Source organism: Bombus bifarius, unplaced genomic scaffold (genome assembly GCF_011952205.1).
Source record: "Bombus bifarius isolate JDL3187 unplaced genomic scaffold, Bbif_JDL3187 scf7180000009243, whole genome shotgun sequence".
Lineage (NCBI taxonomy): Eukaryota > Metazoa > Arthropoda > Insecta > Hymenoptera > Apidae > Bombus > Bombus bifarius.
In genome coordinates this window covers 3669780-3685034 of record NW_022884989.1, presented here as the reverse complement: position 1 = coordinate 3685034, position 15255 = coordinate 3669780, and the positions used below count along the sequence as shown (strand labels likewise).

The 15255-nt window shown below is 38.6% G+C and overlaps 1 protein-coding gene and 1 long non-coding RNA gene across 11 annotated transcripts in view; one reads left to right on the top strand and one right to left on the bottom strand.

The window, feature by feature from the left end:
• Positions 1-15255, top strand: part of LOC117214663 (Down syndrome cell adhesion molecule-like protein Dscam2) — a 124520-nt gene that overhangs the window by 941 nt on the left and 108324 nt on the right. The gene's annotated exons all lie outside the window — the stretch shown is intronic.
• The window catches only part of LOC117214667, a 73091-nt gene that overhangs the window by 34987 nt on the left and 22849 nt on the right, over positions 1-15255 (bottom strand). Inside the window, exon 3 of one of the 2 annotated variants that reach the window (XR_004488920.1) lies at positions 11830-12560. The exons of the other annotated variant lie outside the window; for it this stretch is intronic. This is a non-coding gene — a long non-coding RNA (uncharacterized LOC117214667). Of the gene's footprint in view, positions 1-11829; positions 12561-15255 lie in introns of those variants that run through there. 2 annotated transcript variants of the gene reach the window in all.

Here is a 15255-nt window from a genome sequence, read left to right as displayed (position 1 = left end):
CGGCGCGTAAAATTACCGCGAAAAAAAGAGGCGCGGAAGCATCGTCGATAGTTCCGGGATTTTCGCAGTGCTATTTCGGGAAAAACCAGCTGCTTCCACCGTCCAGGAAACAATCGTACGTTCGTCGTGTACGGACGCGAGTGCGTCTACCCTCTTTCTAAAAGTTTCGCTCGGCAACGCGTATTGGAAACGAGATAACGACCGAGCACGTGACACCCGTGTAAATCTAATTTGTGAAATAGAGGCGGCGAATCTGCGCATCCTATCGAGCCGTCGAATCAAAGGACCACGTTCTATGCGGCGTAACTTGTGTGCATGAATGCATCTCGGACATCAGTGAGTGAGTCATGTGTGAAAACGTTTCGTACGTTATGTCTGTTAAGGACGTGTTCCTTTATTCCAACTATCACGTACGTGAATTCTGAAAAATCGGCCTTCGACGAATGATTTCTCATTTTTTGCGATTTTCTGTGTACGCATACTTTTCTAATAAAAAGAGTCTTTTCGTTTAAAAGCTCCGAGTTTGATCCAATTGATAAGTACGTGCGCGGATTCGCGAATACAATTGGGGATTTAAAAACGTGAAAATACATGCAATGAATACGAGAAATATCTTTGGTTAGATTCTGCATTTCCTATTACAGTAAGAAATTTCCCACAGGTGATAGAAAATTTAACGCATACTCGAAGAAACTTCTGAACTGCTTCAACATTAAGCGTTGGATGAACTAAATCTGGAGTTGAATGTTTCTTCGTAACGTATTCTCTAGACAACGTCTAGATCGTCTTCTATATGTTATCTAACCGTATGAAAATACTGAAACGCGTTTTTGTATTTCGAGTATCTCGATGGTTCGTAGTAGGAAAATCTCGTTGAACACGTTTGTAATTCATATTGGCGACATTCACCGATATAATATGACACGTATACGTGTCTACAGTACTTGAAAGATAAATTGTTTGTATAATTAAAAACACTTGGCGTGGAGACAATTCGAATTGAATCGAAGTGACGAAAGAAATACCGTTTGCTCTAAACGCAATTCTAACAAGTGCCTACTTTACGGAATGTTATCGCCCTACATATCTAAATTTATTTATCGTACGAATCATCCTAGCAGATAACCTTCTAAAGAAATACTTCCTCAATTTTCCCCATTTTTCTCATTCGAAGTTTGCTTGAGCTGAAATAGGAATTTCTAACAAAAACGTGACCCATTATAAAATTATCATATCCAAACTAGTGGAATCACGATATTATTCCTCGAGTATCCTCCGAAGTACAGAGTTCGGATCAGCACGGCTACCAAATTTAACTTTCTCTTCTAGCTTCCCACGAAATATTTTCTTGTCTCATTTCTAAACGTAAAATATTCTACCTTTATCTCACTACCGAATGTCTCTATTTTTCGTTTTACGAATAAAATATTTCATTTTATTTTTACATTAGAACTTTCATGCCGCTGTGAACTTTTATTTCTCTGTTTAGCCTTTGGCTCGCGTTCAATAATCTTCGTAATCGTAAAACGTATCAAATAGCAAAATACATCGCTGGTCGAATACGAATACCATCAACTATAGAAATGAACGACTTTCACTCGCTCGTTAAATTTTGTTGGACGACGGTCGCGTTCGTTCGAGAGAAAACCGATGTTCGAGTACATATATTATGACCGCGTTAAAGGAACAATAATCGTACGGAGGACTCGAACGAGGCTCTATTTAAATTCGAATCGAAAAATCACGGGCATAATCGTGGCCCGGTTAACGAACTGCGTCTTCCCGGCTTTTTCTTTTAGATATAAAAATTCTCGATCAACCGGTGCCGCGTTCGTTCGTTCGTGGAATATATCTCGTGGAAATTTCCCCGTGAAAAAGTCTCGTTAGAGAGAATCTCTCGTCGCCAGCAAAAAGGAAAAACTGTAATTTCATTCCGAAGAACGTGCGCCACGCTACCAGGCCCATGTTTTCATTTCAAAATTTTCCAGTGAAAAACGCGAAAGAGGATCTAACACATATTTTTCGGATGCGAGTGATATACTTCTCTAGAAAAATTATACTATTCGAAAGGAAGAACTTCTATTTAGCACGGAAATCTTCCGTTCGTTTTCTTTTTAACGATAGGAAGCACGCGTAAACGATATTTTATTAGAAACCTTCAAAATTTAATCACAATTAACTCGATCGTAATGAAAAAATTCACTAACCTACTTTCAATCGCTAAACAGTCGAGTGGTTAATAATTATTACTAACGAAATCAGATATCAATAATTATCAGTGATTAAATGAATGCTTCAAATATCGTTAATAATTTCCATTGCTTCGAACGATTATCGAAAAACGAATTCTCTAACCGGCCAAAATTCTGTACCAACATTTTTCCAAATCCTTAGCTCCCGCGTTTAATAATTTTTCGCCCAGTGATACGCGTGTGTACGTATGCTCGAACCGAGAAACAACGATTATTTTACAAAACGACGAAAAACAGAGGATATCAAAATTGAATAGCCATCGTCATGGAAAATGCTGCGTAGGTGAAAATCTATTCTACCGTAACTTTCATTCTGTCTCTCGACGATATCCATTATTACGCTGGGTAACAAGCGAACCGGGAAAAGTAAAAAGAAAAAGAAAAAAAGGGAGAAAAGAGGAAAGAAAAATCAGAAAAAAAACGCGGGAATCGAAGGGAAACAAACAGTCGACGCGACTGATACGGACGATTGGCTTTCGCGACGACGTTCACAAAGAGCTACATCGTCTTATTTGCGTTCGTAAGAACAATACGTTTGTCCGGACGAGGATGAGACGACATCGCTCAGACAATGAAGAATGTCGATAATGATCACGACGCATCTTAAGACCTCTCTCGTTAACGTTCTACTGGCTCTTTCGTTTCTTGCAGGAAGCTCTCTGTACTTTTCCTGAAGGAGCTCGCCACCCGGTCAACTCTCTACCATCGTCCCATCCCTCGCTACCACCCTACCAGTCGCTGTCCTCTCCTTATCCGTTTCGCACTAATTGCGGACAATTCCAGACTTTAAATCTCTCGAATCTCGAAAGCCTTTAATCTCGACGGCCGAGCCTTAACGACGTCGCCGTGTTTCGTAGAGCGACAGTTTGAAATTTAAGCGCTCGAGGAGGCGGAACAGACACCCTTAATAAGGTTCCTCCATCGTCTCGTCCTTCCTCTGCCTACTAACCTTCTCCTCTCTTTCACTCTCCACGATATATATGTCTCCCTCTGTCTAGCTGTCCATCTCCGTCTCACTTTCTCATACGCTCCGCAGCTCCTCTTTCTTCGTCGTTCACCTGACCTCACCTACACCGTGCGCCCGATAGCACACAGGCGAGAACGTTAATGGAATATTTTAATGGCTAAGCAAACCTTTAATCAACCTTTGTTCACCGGTAGTGCATTGTGCGAAATTAGGGATAAGCAGATAAGGTGTTAGCGGTGTCTTATGGCGGGCGCCAGGCAATGGTGGAGTATGGATATGATCCTAGTCAGCCTGATGGCTGCTTTACGGATATTCTTGGCGTTACGACTTCAACCAATAATACGTACGTAATTGCTGTGTATAAAGCGGTAGCGTAATGGTATAACAATGGGACGCAATAGAATCGAATGGTACAGTAACGAGCGAGATAACATTCGTAGGATACATTTGCGTGTAACATACAAATCACACGATATAGTAGACAAAATAGAGATGCCGTGGAGAAAAATATTAAGATCTTTGTTTGCGCTATCAAGAGCTTCGTCATCTTCGTATGAAAATATGTCACTGGAGTTTGGAGAAATGGAACATTCAAAAAACGTATTGCATCAAACGATTGGTCTTTGTGTAACGTTTAATTCGAAAACTCGTGATAATCGCGTGATAATCGCGATAGTTCCAAAGAAAATACCTTGTAACTCGATGAATGACTCGCTTCGAATATTATACGACATTAATGCGATAAATGATTAATAAACGCAAAAATAGCATGATTACAAGGGAGGCGTTTTTACGCGAAAACTAGAGATCTACTTTCAATAAATTTGATCTCTTTTGCGGTTATATGGTCATTAACGTTCGTACAAATAGGAAAAGAAAAACAGCGAGGGATTCCACTGATAAGAAATCGTACTATTTGTTAGCGCTTTCACATCGAAGTAACTTCCACGTTTCTTAACGATTTCTTTACATACTTCAAGCAATTTTTCAAAGTTGTTGTTCGGATTTTAAACGATGCTTATTTAACGATTTGCCAGCTTTGTCCACAGCTTTTCACTGGAATTACAATAGAAACATCGTACAGCTAACCATTCCGTTATTCGCAACAGTTTCAAGTTCCTCTACTCGTTTCAAACTTTTGACGCGACTTTGATCAGATCGAGAGAATGTAGTAAATCTACGTCAAAGTTGAAAATCTATATCTTCTGTCTATCCGTAGCGTAAAATAAAGTTGCCAGCAAGCGTCTGTAGCATGTTCGAGCTAATCTCGAGTTCCACTGGATGGATTTCCATGCGATTTTCACCATTTTAAGCAGCATATCTCGAGTAGGATTTAAGCACGTGAAACATTAACCTATGACAGAAGAAACCACGAGACAGCAGGAAATATAAAGAGACAGTTTCACGGATATTCGCAACGCAACAGCGACCTTCTTCGCTGCGATCGTATTTTCTTTAAAATCGCTAGCATAATATAGCGAGGCAATATGATTTCTCCTTCGAACAATGTCTTTCTCTTTCCGGAATGCGGCATGTCAAAAGCAACCTCACGACTTCGCTGTGTAACGATCGATGTTGTTTCACGGACTATGGGACAACGTTTACCGATCCAATAGAAATGCACAAAATCGTCAGCCATGTTATTAAAAAATATAAAAAATATAAAATCGATAGCAAAGACTGGCTGTATCAGCTACTACTTCTGATAAATAATCCTCCCTATATCAATGTGAACTATCAAAGTGGTAGTTTCATTTGTTTTACACATGTTTCATCTTCTTATGATACGTCAAGAGACCATCGACATTCGCATGAGAATTTTTAACGTAAATATAACATTTTCTAATTAATTTTATCGAATTATAGTAACTGAGAAAATGAAAACGATGATGTAGAAGAACGTTGATTTTTTAGAAATAAGAATACTTAGCTTCGATACTAGGATTACCAGACTGATTTAAACGACCGGTTCGTAACTTCTCATAGAAATTTTGCAAATTTACGGCGATATGCTTATTTTTAGGAAAAAGCGATTTTTTATTGTTGTACATGGATATGCTTCTTCCTTTACATTATATGTTCGTCCGTGTATCTCTCATTTTGATCTCTTCGATATTTTTATACATCACTTAGTTTTAGCATTAAGGTATATTATCCGTAACTTGTATCTTCTAAATTGCCGCATCGTTGAGTAAGATACGTCTGTGTTACTTGAATTAAGCGATAGGTCAAATGCGATCTTTATCACGATTACGCGTATGTATCGTAGAGAGGTAGGTACACGTACTTAAAACACGTAAGCATCGAAATGACCGAAAGTAAGTGGGCGTCACGCGAAAGGCAACGTTTCCTCGGAAATGGCAAAATGGCAGGTCAGAAGCCGAGCTGACGCGCGAATCGATGCGAAACTAAATTCGAAATGTTCATCGACAACGCTGGGTAAAAGTTACTTCTGCAAAGCGCGAGAAGTTACCGATTCGGAACGAAACTCTGAAACTGTTCTCCCTATGGCTGTCTATGCCAGCAATAGCAGCCGAGAACGCAAAAATGCTCGTTTCCAAATATGATATAATTATAACGAAATCGCGTAATTAAAGTTTCGAAGCGTGTGCCACCTCTCTTCCTCTATTCCTGTCTCTATCCTATTCTCGTCGGCTCGGTTTATTTTTCCAGCGGAATAACTCCACGGTAAAAAGAACGAACGAACGAACGAATGAACGAACGTACGAACGAACGAACGAACGAGAAGTATCGATCGAACTTTATCGCGAGACGTCAAGCGGGAAGGTTGTTGTCGAAAAACAAAGCGACCGGATCCGGTGAACGCAAATAGCTTAATACTCTGTCTCGAAAATAAAAACGGGGAAACAGCAGGACGCGGCTCTGCGAGTGCTGTCAGTCACTGTGAAAATTATCGCTCAAGTATACCGGCGGTTTGTACACGGATCCCTAGACAGTCTGAAGGGTTGCGCTCTCGCAGAGATGGCAGAGCCAACGACGAGTACGAGACATACGGATAAGGTATATGCTCTGTCACTTTCCTTCTCTCTCTCTCTCTCTCTATCTCTATCTCTCTCTGTCACTATCTCTATCTCTATCTATCTCTCCTCCTCTTACCTTCTCTCCTTCTCTTACTTTCTCATCTATGCTTAATCCTTCTCTTCCTCTCTGGTTACATTCCACGTTCTCCGATTATGTGGATAATACGAGACAACGTGACGGGCCTATACATACAACCAGATAGGCACACCCTGGGCTGGTTGAATAACTTATTCGTTATGAATATAGACTCCAGGAAACTGATTCGTAGCACCGCGTTTACACTCTAAACTACCACTTACGCTTGCGAGCACCCTCGTCACCGGACGGAAGGGACATCTCACGCTGCAATCGTGTTGCTAACTTTCGCGCTTATCGTACCCACGTTTCGTGGCCGTTCCTGACGTTTTTCGTATTCTTGCTCCGCTGAAATTTTTTTTAGCTGCAGACAGTTGACATGGGAAGGTTTTTGTCGTTTATCATGCAGAAGGTAGGTTGTTGGCAGAGAACAATCGGAGAGGCAAGCTGAGAATTTATTCGCAGTAAGGAAATTTTGTTTACTCGTGGTAGTGGACGAATGTCAGGTATAATTAAATCTCGCCCGGTCAATACGGTGGATGAAATAACAAATCATAGTTTAAATTCATTGACTTTCTTTACAAGAACGACTCTGTATCTGTTATGTTTCTTTTCTCCTAAACTTGAATCTCCTTGCACAACGATTCAGTAGTTGTGAATAACGAGCGACGATTGGCTTCCTTCTTGTAATATTGAAAGTATACTTGTAAAGTATACTCGAGTTCCTTCTTGCAAATGAAAGTATACTTGTAAAATTTCATTCGTTTCGTTATCAAGCTCGTTCCAATTACGCAACAGAATCTATCGACAATTTGTAATTTGCGAGTTGAAAAATATCATTAAAAAAGGACTATCGTTTATTATCGTAATTCGAACGAATGTTTTATAAGCAACATCAGAATTATTCTCTGATATTGCTTACAAGAAAAGTATCTCCTCTACCGATTCTACGAAATTATTCGAAACTTTTACAAAGGTGTTATATTCTGTCTTTTGGCATACGTTCATGGCTGCATTCCGTAACTTTGCGCGAGTGTAACAATGAGAAATAAACGTAACGTTTTATTAATTCCGTTTCCTGGCCAACCATCCGACATTTTTGTTTCAATATTAATCGTGCAGGAAACACGTAATGAGAATACAAAGTAGAAGTTGCAAACGTTATTGCATCCTCGCACGGAAACATAGGTACCATTGTACGATGTTATTTATATTTTCTTCCCTTGTTATCCTAGAAACCATGCAATCATCGTATTCCTTTGTCGAATAGCAAAAATAGAGTGCTAGTAGCGTGCTTTTCAGTTAGACGTTCGTGAATCGAATTACAGCCGGTGCTTCCGTCCAAATTCAATTCAACATATCCCTGCTGTTTAGCGAGAGCATATTCAATTTAATTCGATCCATATTATCGTCCGGAACTCTTTCTCGATTCTCGCTGAATGTTTCACTCCTTTCTAGTTGATCGTGCTATTTTCGATAATACTTCCTCGCCGTTTCTTCTTATCGCGTTAAGAAGTTAAAGATACACTGGTAATCTTATGACATTTTTTGCTATTCAATTTCAATAAGCACGAAACGAAATGAGTAGTAAGATACTGTAGAAGAATCTTAAATCACCTACTAAACTGAAATGTTCTTTCTTATGAATTATGTAAAAATGCTCGATGGTATCTAAATCTTGTTAAGTTTCAAGTGTCTCGTTGAAGAGTTGAATTGGCAATTTCATCTATCTTTCTGTTGTTTATTTATTCCATTTAAAAAAAAAAGAGATACTCGTAAGAAACCCAGGAAATACGTTTTCCGAATTGTTTTATCGTTGATCGTTAATGGCCAAGTTACAAGGTACATGACCGTACCTTAAAAAATAAGGTGACGTCTATAACTACCACTAGAACATTTAACCTTGGCTCATTAAATATGTATTAAGATGCAGCACGTTGCAAATATTCTTTGGAACTTGTTAAGAAGCTTGTCAGTATCAAAAACTTTCTTGATTTCCAAGTATCAGTTTAATATATACATATGCATATAAATCCCACTTTATTGTACTTGCACTTCTCTTACTACGCTACTGCACTTCACTTGCATTTCTCCTAAAATTTCCTTAGAACTTTCTGTTTCTTATCGTTTTATCTCTTTTATTATTCTCTTCGTCGTGCGGAATTCTTTACTACTTTCTACTACGCAGTTCTTTTTTTTTTTTTTTAATTCATCCCTTCTTTTCGCTTAACCGGATAAAGGAATTTTCAATTGAAATACATAAGTATCTACTTTTCCTATCGAGCACAATATTCATCCAGGTTGAGTATCGTCCTTTTTTCCATCGTTCATTCCAACAGTTGTTTCTTGAATTTCCTTCTCCCCGTTTCCGATATCGTCGCGAACGAGAAACTTTTACGTTCGCCATTGCGAGTCATAATATCTTCTTTCGCTGCCCCTTTCCGTGTCTAATTTTATTCCTTCCACGTCATTCGTTTCCTTCAATCTCGCAAAGCACGTTTCAATTTTGCTCGCATCGTTGAAAAAATATAGAACGGATATGCATAACTGTTTGTCTATGGTCCCAGTAAGGTAGAAAAAAAACATCGTCGAGGCAAATGAGATTTTCAAACGCATCGCGACATACGAAACTCAACCACGACAGATGTTTTTATTCTTATGCCATCGGTCGATGCCTCTTTTTCGTTTCCATTGCTTTCGTTTCGAACGCGTCTAAACAATCTCCCGTCTTCTACATGTTCGCAAACATTGCACATTTATAGAAATTATATAGCCTTCTATTTCCATTATATCTTTTATTCTCTTAGTATTTTCGGTTCGTATTTTTTTGTCAATGTACATATTTTTTCTCATTTATTGAATGTTACGTGATGTCGAAGGTAATGCATACATTGCGTGGAATTTAATTCTACGAAGTATCTAACATACAGTTTTTTGTTATAATATTTAATAGGCGAAGCAATTTTCTGACAACTTTTTTTAACTGTTTTCGTAAAAACATGTATTTGCGTAAATATCTACAGTCCGTGACAATTTGTGTCCGCGATGATTCCGTGACAATTTTTGTTGACAAATATTTTCCAGTTTAAAGAAGTTCATCTCACTGAGGAATAATAATATTCGCTTTTCTACGAAGTGTTGCTTGATGATCCCGCGTTGCTCAAATTACTGTTTGTTTTTGACGTTACATTTTTGCGTAAAAAGTAATATTCGATAATTATAAATATACGTGAAAAGAAATTTCACGATTGGTGCACGTATTTACTTACATTTATTCTACTAATAAGATACAGTGTTTGAAGTAGAAAACAACGTAATTCAAGAGCTACGCTCACGCAATGAGTTTCTAACCCGAATTACACATGGGAACAGACATTGATACCAATTAGTATTAAAGTACTGTTTTAAAGTACTTGTTACGAAGTATGTTAAACATATGGGTCAGAGAATTCTTCGATCTCTAAGGATATAAGTTTTGAAGTTTATTCAGCGAATAACGTGTTTAACTTATTTATTAATAAATGGCAAATCAAATATTCTACAAACTCATATGCGCTTTGTTTCGATAAAACTAAGAAGTTAATTAAATAAAAAAAATTGCAGTTGAAAAGATACATATGGCTTTTTCATTCCCGGTCATCGTACTTTCGTAATCATACCAACGTGCCAATTTGCATCCACTCGATCATTGTATTTATGCAAATCAAATTCAACTACCTTTAATAATCGATAATCAAACATGCAAATGAACTACTAACTAACATCATAATGCAACTATTCTCCGCTACGATAAAATATATTTATTCCTACAATACTCACACTGTTGCGAGAAAAATCTGGGAAAATCATGCGTGTATTGATCAAGAACAATCGAACAAAATTAGTCTCTTTTAATGGATTACCGTAATCACCGATGTAACCCAAATTTTCTGTCAACAAAATTTTTCAGATATTGAAATAATTAATATTCCCATGTTAATAGTGGTCAGCCTATTGTATAATAATTACTACAAGTAAGCTAATACAAATTTATCGTTAGCGATCGTGAAAATGTAAAGCCATAAATCAAGTTCGAAGACTAGTTTTATTCCTCCTCATTTTGGTGTTTTTCACGTTACAAGAATGAAAAGCGATTTAAACACGTTAGAACTGAATCTATGACTGTCACTTCTGATCCTGGTTGATCATGGGAAGAAAGGTCCGCGTCTTGGCTATTTTCCTTAGCGAACAAAGTTAGCCGCACCCGGGCATTTACAATTGAAATTACTTCGTTCCTCGTCTCTGGATTATTACTTTAAAGTCTGCCCACGGATACCCGCGCTGTTCTTTTCCCGTGTTCTTGATGGTTCCGGCTGGTTGCCGGGAAATGCTACGCCCTGGGGTCACGTCGCGTCATATCACGTCATCATGAAATTCTTCCCTTTCTTCGTGAATATAACAAATTTGATTTTTCCTTTTTTTCTTGCCGTATTTTCTTTGTATTCTTTTTTCTTGCCTTTCTGTTACCTAATGTAAAAATGTGAGCAAAGGCGTCAAGGTTAACCCAAATTCCAACGTTGCCTATTCCTACTTCATATTATCGCACGTTTTATTAAGCTGAAGTATTTCAAGAAAAAGATTTAAGAAATGTGGTAAAACGTTGAAGGAATTTGAGGCTCAAATAAGATACCTCTTTAATTATGAAAGAGGAATATTTTCAAATTTTTTCTATCGAACATTAGACTTTTATACCACAAATTTTCTGTGTCGTCTACAGTACTTTTGATCGAAATACCTGCTGTAAAGATTAAACAAGAAAAGATAAACAGATAAGAATAGACGACGTTTGCTTCAATAATTTTTTAATACTGCGCGAGGTTTCTACTTGGACATTAGGTTAAAAGGTCTTTTTTTCGTTTTTCTCTCCACATTTTCCTAATAGTCTACTTCAGTAAATTATCTTCGTTGTGTATTTAAGATCCCTGGATCGCGCTACACAGGTATCTACGATTCAAAACTTCGGACGAAGATTCTTTACAGTAAGAATCTTCCTCTCTAACTTGCAAAAGAGCTTCCTCGCAATTTTTCCTACACGAGTAGCCGTTCAGGGAAAGTTTCACACCGGTAGATAGCCGTAAAAGATTAAACTTTCGTTTGAAGCGATTAAGATTGCGAATACTTATTCTCCTTCATTGGAATCATTATTAAAGCCCGCAAGAGCCTCGCCAATGAAACAGCAAACATCATAAACTTGCAAAAATAAGACGAACAATAAAACAAAGATAGGTGGCTATAAATCTGGAGCCATATGCAGGCGTCTTTAAATCCTTGGAACGCGTTAAGTTATTTAACTTAACCTAACGTGTATACGTCCCAACGTGTAACTAATATGATTGCTGGCGATGCCAACCGGTTACTTCAACCGTAAAAATACAACAACAATTAATGAACGATACTAATTAAAAAGAAAGAAAAAAGGAAGATATAACCAATCTCTAAGAGATGATGGAAACTGTCGGAATAAACCCCAAAGGGGATTGGTAAGATCCAATGATCTTCGAACCCATTAATCAGCAACTTTGCGACAGTAGCAAAGATACAAGAACGAACGAAGGTAAAAGAAATAGAGGAAGGGAGAAGAGAGTTGAAATTCTCGCTGGGTCTAAGCATTGTGCCGGTAAATTAAGTCGTCACCAGGGTTAGAGGCGTCACAGTTTTACGCGCGATAAAACGACGAAAGGAGAGCCAATTTCCTGATCGACCATGGGTGAAACATCGAAGCTTGGCTGGCGCTGCCGCCCTCGTGTTGCGCCGCCTTGGAACGTGCTCCTTCGTCTCCCCCCGATTCAACCCCCGATCCAACCCTCTTTAAACTCTCAACCGTAACACGCACGCCAGTTGGTTCGTCGAGTGGTCGGCCGGACCCGTTTATTTTCATTCGCCGGGATTGCTTTTCATCGACGCTCGGTGAACACGACAAAAGCTTCTTTCTCTCTTTCTCCTGTTACGGAAAAAGAGGATATACACAGGCGAGTGCAAGTACACACGGACTGCACCCCCGTGACACGCGTGGGGGTACTTCACCACGGGCTCTCGTTTTTCAATGGAGCTCCTTGGCAACGTTCTCGAACTTGTATCGTCGACCATCGTGTAATATCGTCGTCCTTGACTGAGCCAACGAATCGCACAGCTAATTTGCACGGTAATGAGCTCATTATTCCGGCCACTTTACCGGCTCCAGGACACTAAAAGATAATTTAAACGGCGACCCGTAATCGTATCAACCGGGTCAAACCTTTGAGAAGCAGAGTTCGGCTGCCCGCGACTCTCTTCGAGGAAGGAAATTGCACCAAACGCGAGTCTCCTGTCGTTTTCCTACCCGGTGTTCATAGCGACAAGAGACGGTATTATTTAGGTTGGTAGGGATTAGGTTAGGTTCGCGCGAATGATAGGTTAATTGAAAAATTGTACAACATAGCTTCCAATTATTTAAACCGTACTTTACTTTTAATTTAAACCGTCTTTTACTTCGTTTCTGTTACAAGAGCTGAGTAAGAGAATTCTCGCTATTGTTAATATATCAATATGATTCTTTGTTGCAACAATGAAAAAAAGGAATTAATCGAGCGATATGCATGGACTTTAAATCCGTTTGATTAATTACAAGCGACGGTGTATGAGTTATTTGATCGAAATTCTTATTTCTTCTTCTTCTCCGGGTTCTTTTTTCTCTTGTATATCTTGTGGGAATAAGTGTTTGGTACGAGAGCTTGAGTGATTGAATTTTAAATGACAATAATCGAGTGCAATAGTACTGACACGTGTAAATTAGATTAGATGTATCTAATATATTAAATTAAAATTGAAATTAAATTCTTGTTTATGTGGTTTGTCACACATGAGACTTGATGCTACGAGACAAGAAATTGGCACGCGTATTGGCACAAGTGATAAATAAAAATACAGAATTAGTAATAAGATCCACTAGAGAATGGTAGAACGTTTCAGTAAATGACGTTACAAATAATACTTAATAACAATTTCAAAAAAAATCTTCTAACTTTTTAAATTTATTTAAATAATCGCTCACATTGCTTGAGTCATCCAGAGAAAAAATACGATATCGGAATCAATACAATATTGAATTGAAGCAGAGAACACAAGAGGAGAACACGCGAGTAGGAATGCAAATAATGAATACAAAACCGATCGATCCTCCTCTTACAAACTACTTATGTCCTCGATAAAATCGCTATGGGTCGTTGAATCAACGACACGTATCAGCGACAAAAGTGTCCCGAGTGTATGGCCAATTGGTGACTCCGAGCCGTGCAAATTGCATCGCGCCTTCCGACATTACGTCTCTTCCGGTGACGGCGACGAGGGAGAGTCCCGTATAACGCGAAAACGAAGCGTTGATTAAATTTCCAAGAATCACGCTTCAAAACTTTCAAGATTTTCGGTAGCGATCGTAAAAACATCGTTTACTTTTGACGTGTACAGCAGTAATTAAAAGCAAATTTTCGTGTTATATCTAAAATTCAAAATTTGTTCTATAATAAGTCTTGTAATTGTTAGCACGTTCATAGTTTACATTTTATTACGTAATTCTTGAAAGACCGAAAGTTACTTGAAATCAAAGAGGAATTAAGTTGGAAGCTCGTTGCCAGATATTCCTGTTATTATTTTTAAGATTATAAGGTAAAAATTGCAAAAACGACACTTGATCCCATTTTATGAACATTGTCCTTCTTACCGATAAATTTAACGAACAAAAAGAGTTCTTTATATCTTCAAAGAGAATTTCTCGTTAATCGTTGATTAATCTTCCTCTTTTTTCTCTTTCGTTATAATAATACCATTTGAAGCTTGTTCGTCGCCTCGACGTTTATTGTACATTTTCAGTTACTTGAAAATTGTGCCGAGCAAGTGAACTGTAAACGATGAGCGTTCAAGAAACGTGGAAACTGGACGCAACATATTAATAACACGAACGAAACCCGAAAAACCAATAATAAACAAACCACGAACATATCAAAATTTACATTTTACCTATGGATTAACAAGTATCGAATTTGTCGTCAAAACAAACTATGCTATCCAATTATCAATTTATATGTCTTACGACACGATTTAAAAATTTCATGAGGCGCATCGCGGGAAAGTATTGGTATTTAAAATATATAGAAACGTTAAAATTTCAAGACACTGAATTACGGTACCCTTGATAAAACAAGAATATGAAAAACTTTCCATTGCTCGAAGACTAGGCTAATTAATTACTTAGTATCTTAATAGCCTAAATTCCAAATTCCGGCAGTATGTACACGCAAATGGTCAAATAAACATGAGCAGACAAGGCTAACGTTCACTTCTGACTAGAAATGTGCACGCGTGCATGTGATACTCAACGTGAATCCCAGTAGGACCATGGCGTTAGTCTAGCCACGTATCGCACGTGTGTGCACGTTACGTTACCAGCTACTAAATTATTCCACGATAAACGTGTTTGCGTACGTTTAGTCGCGCAACGAGCGTCACGCGGGCTACTTTAATCGCACCGGCAAATAGACGTGTTCAATATCTATGCAATTCGATCGAGCGGCTTGCACGACGGTCACGTATCGGTGAATAAACGATACGCTAAACAGCTCGAACGCATTTCCACGCGTACCTGTTCTCGTTCCCCTCGATTTTCCCCTTTTTTCGTCGTTTTTTCTTGTCGCGACGCCCGATGCTCTATCGCCGATGCAGCATCGATGAAATTTTTCAGCGAGGCAAACACAGCGCCTCGGCCACCCTTTAAACACACAGGATTTGTCAGAGTTGAAAAATTCAAATGTAAACTTGAAATAGCCGGCGCGAACCGCGCTAAACGCTCGTGTCCTTTTACTCTATTGTTCTGTCATTAGCGGTGCGTTTGTGCCTTTCGCCCCTCTT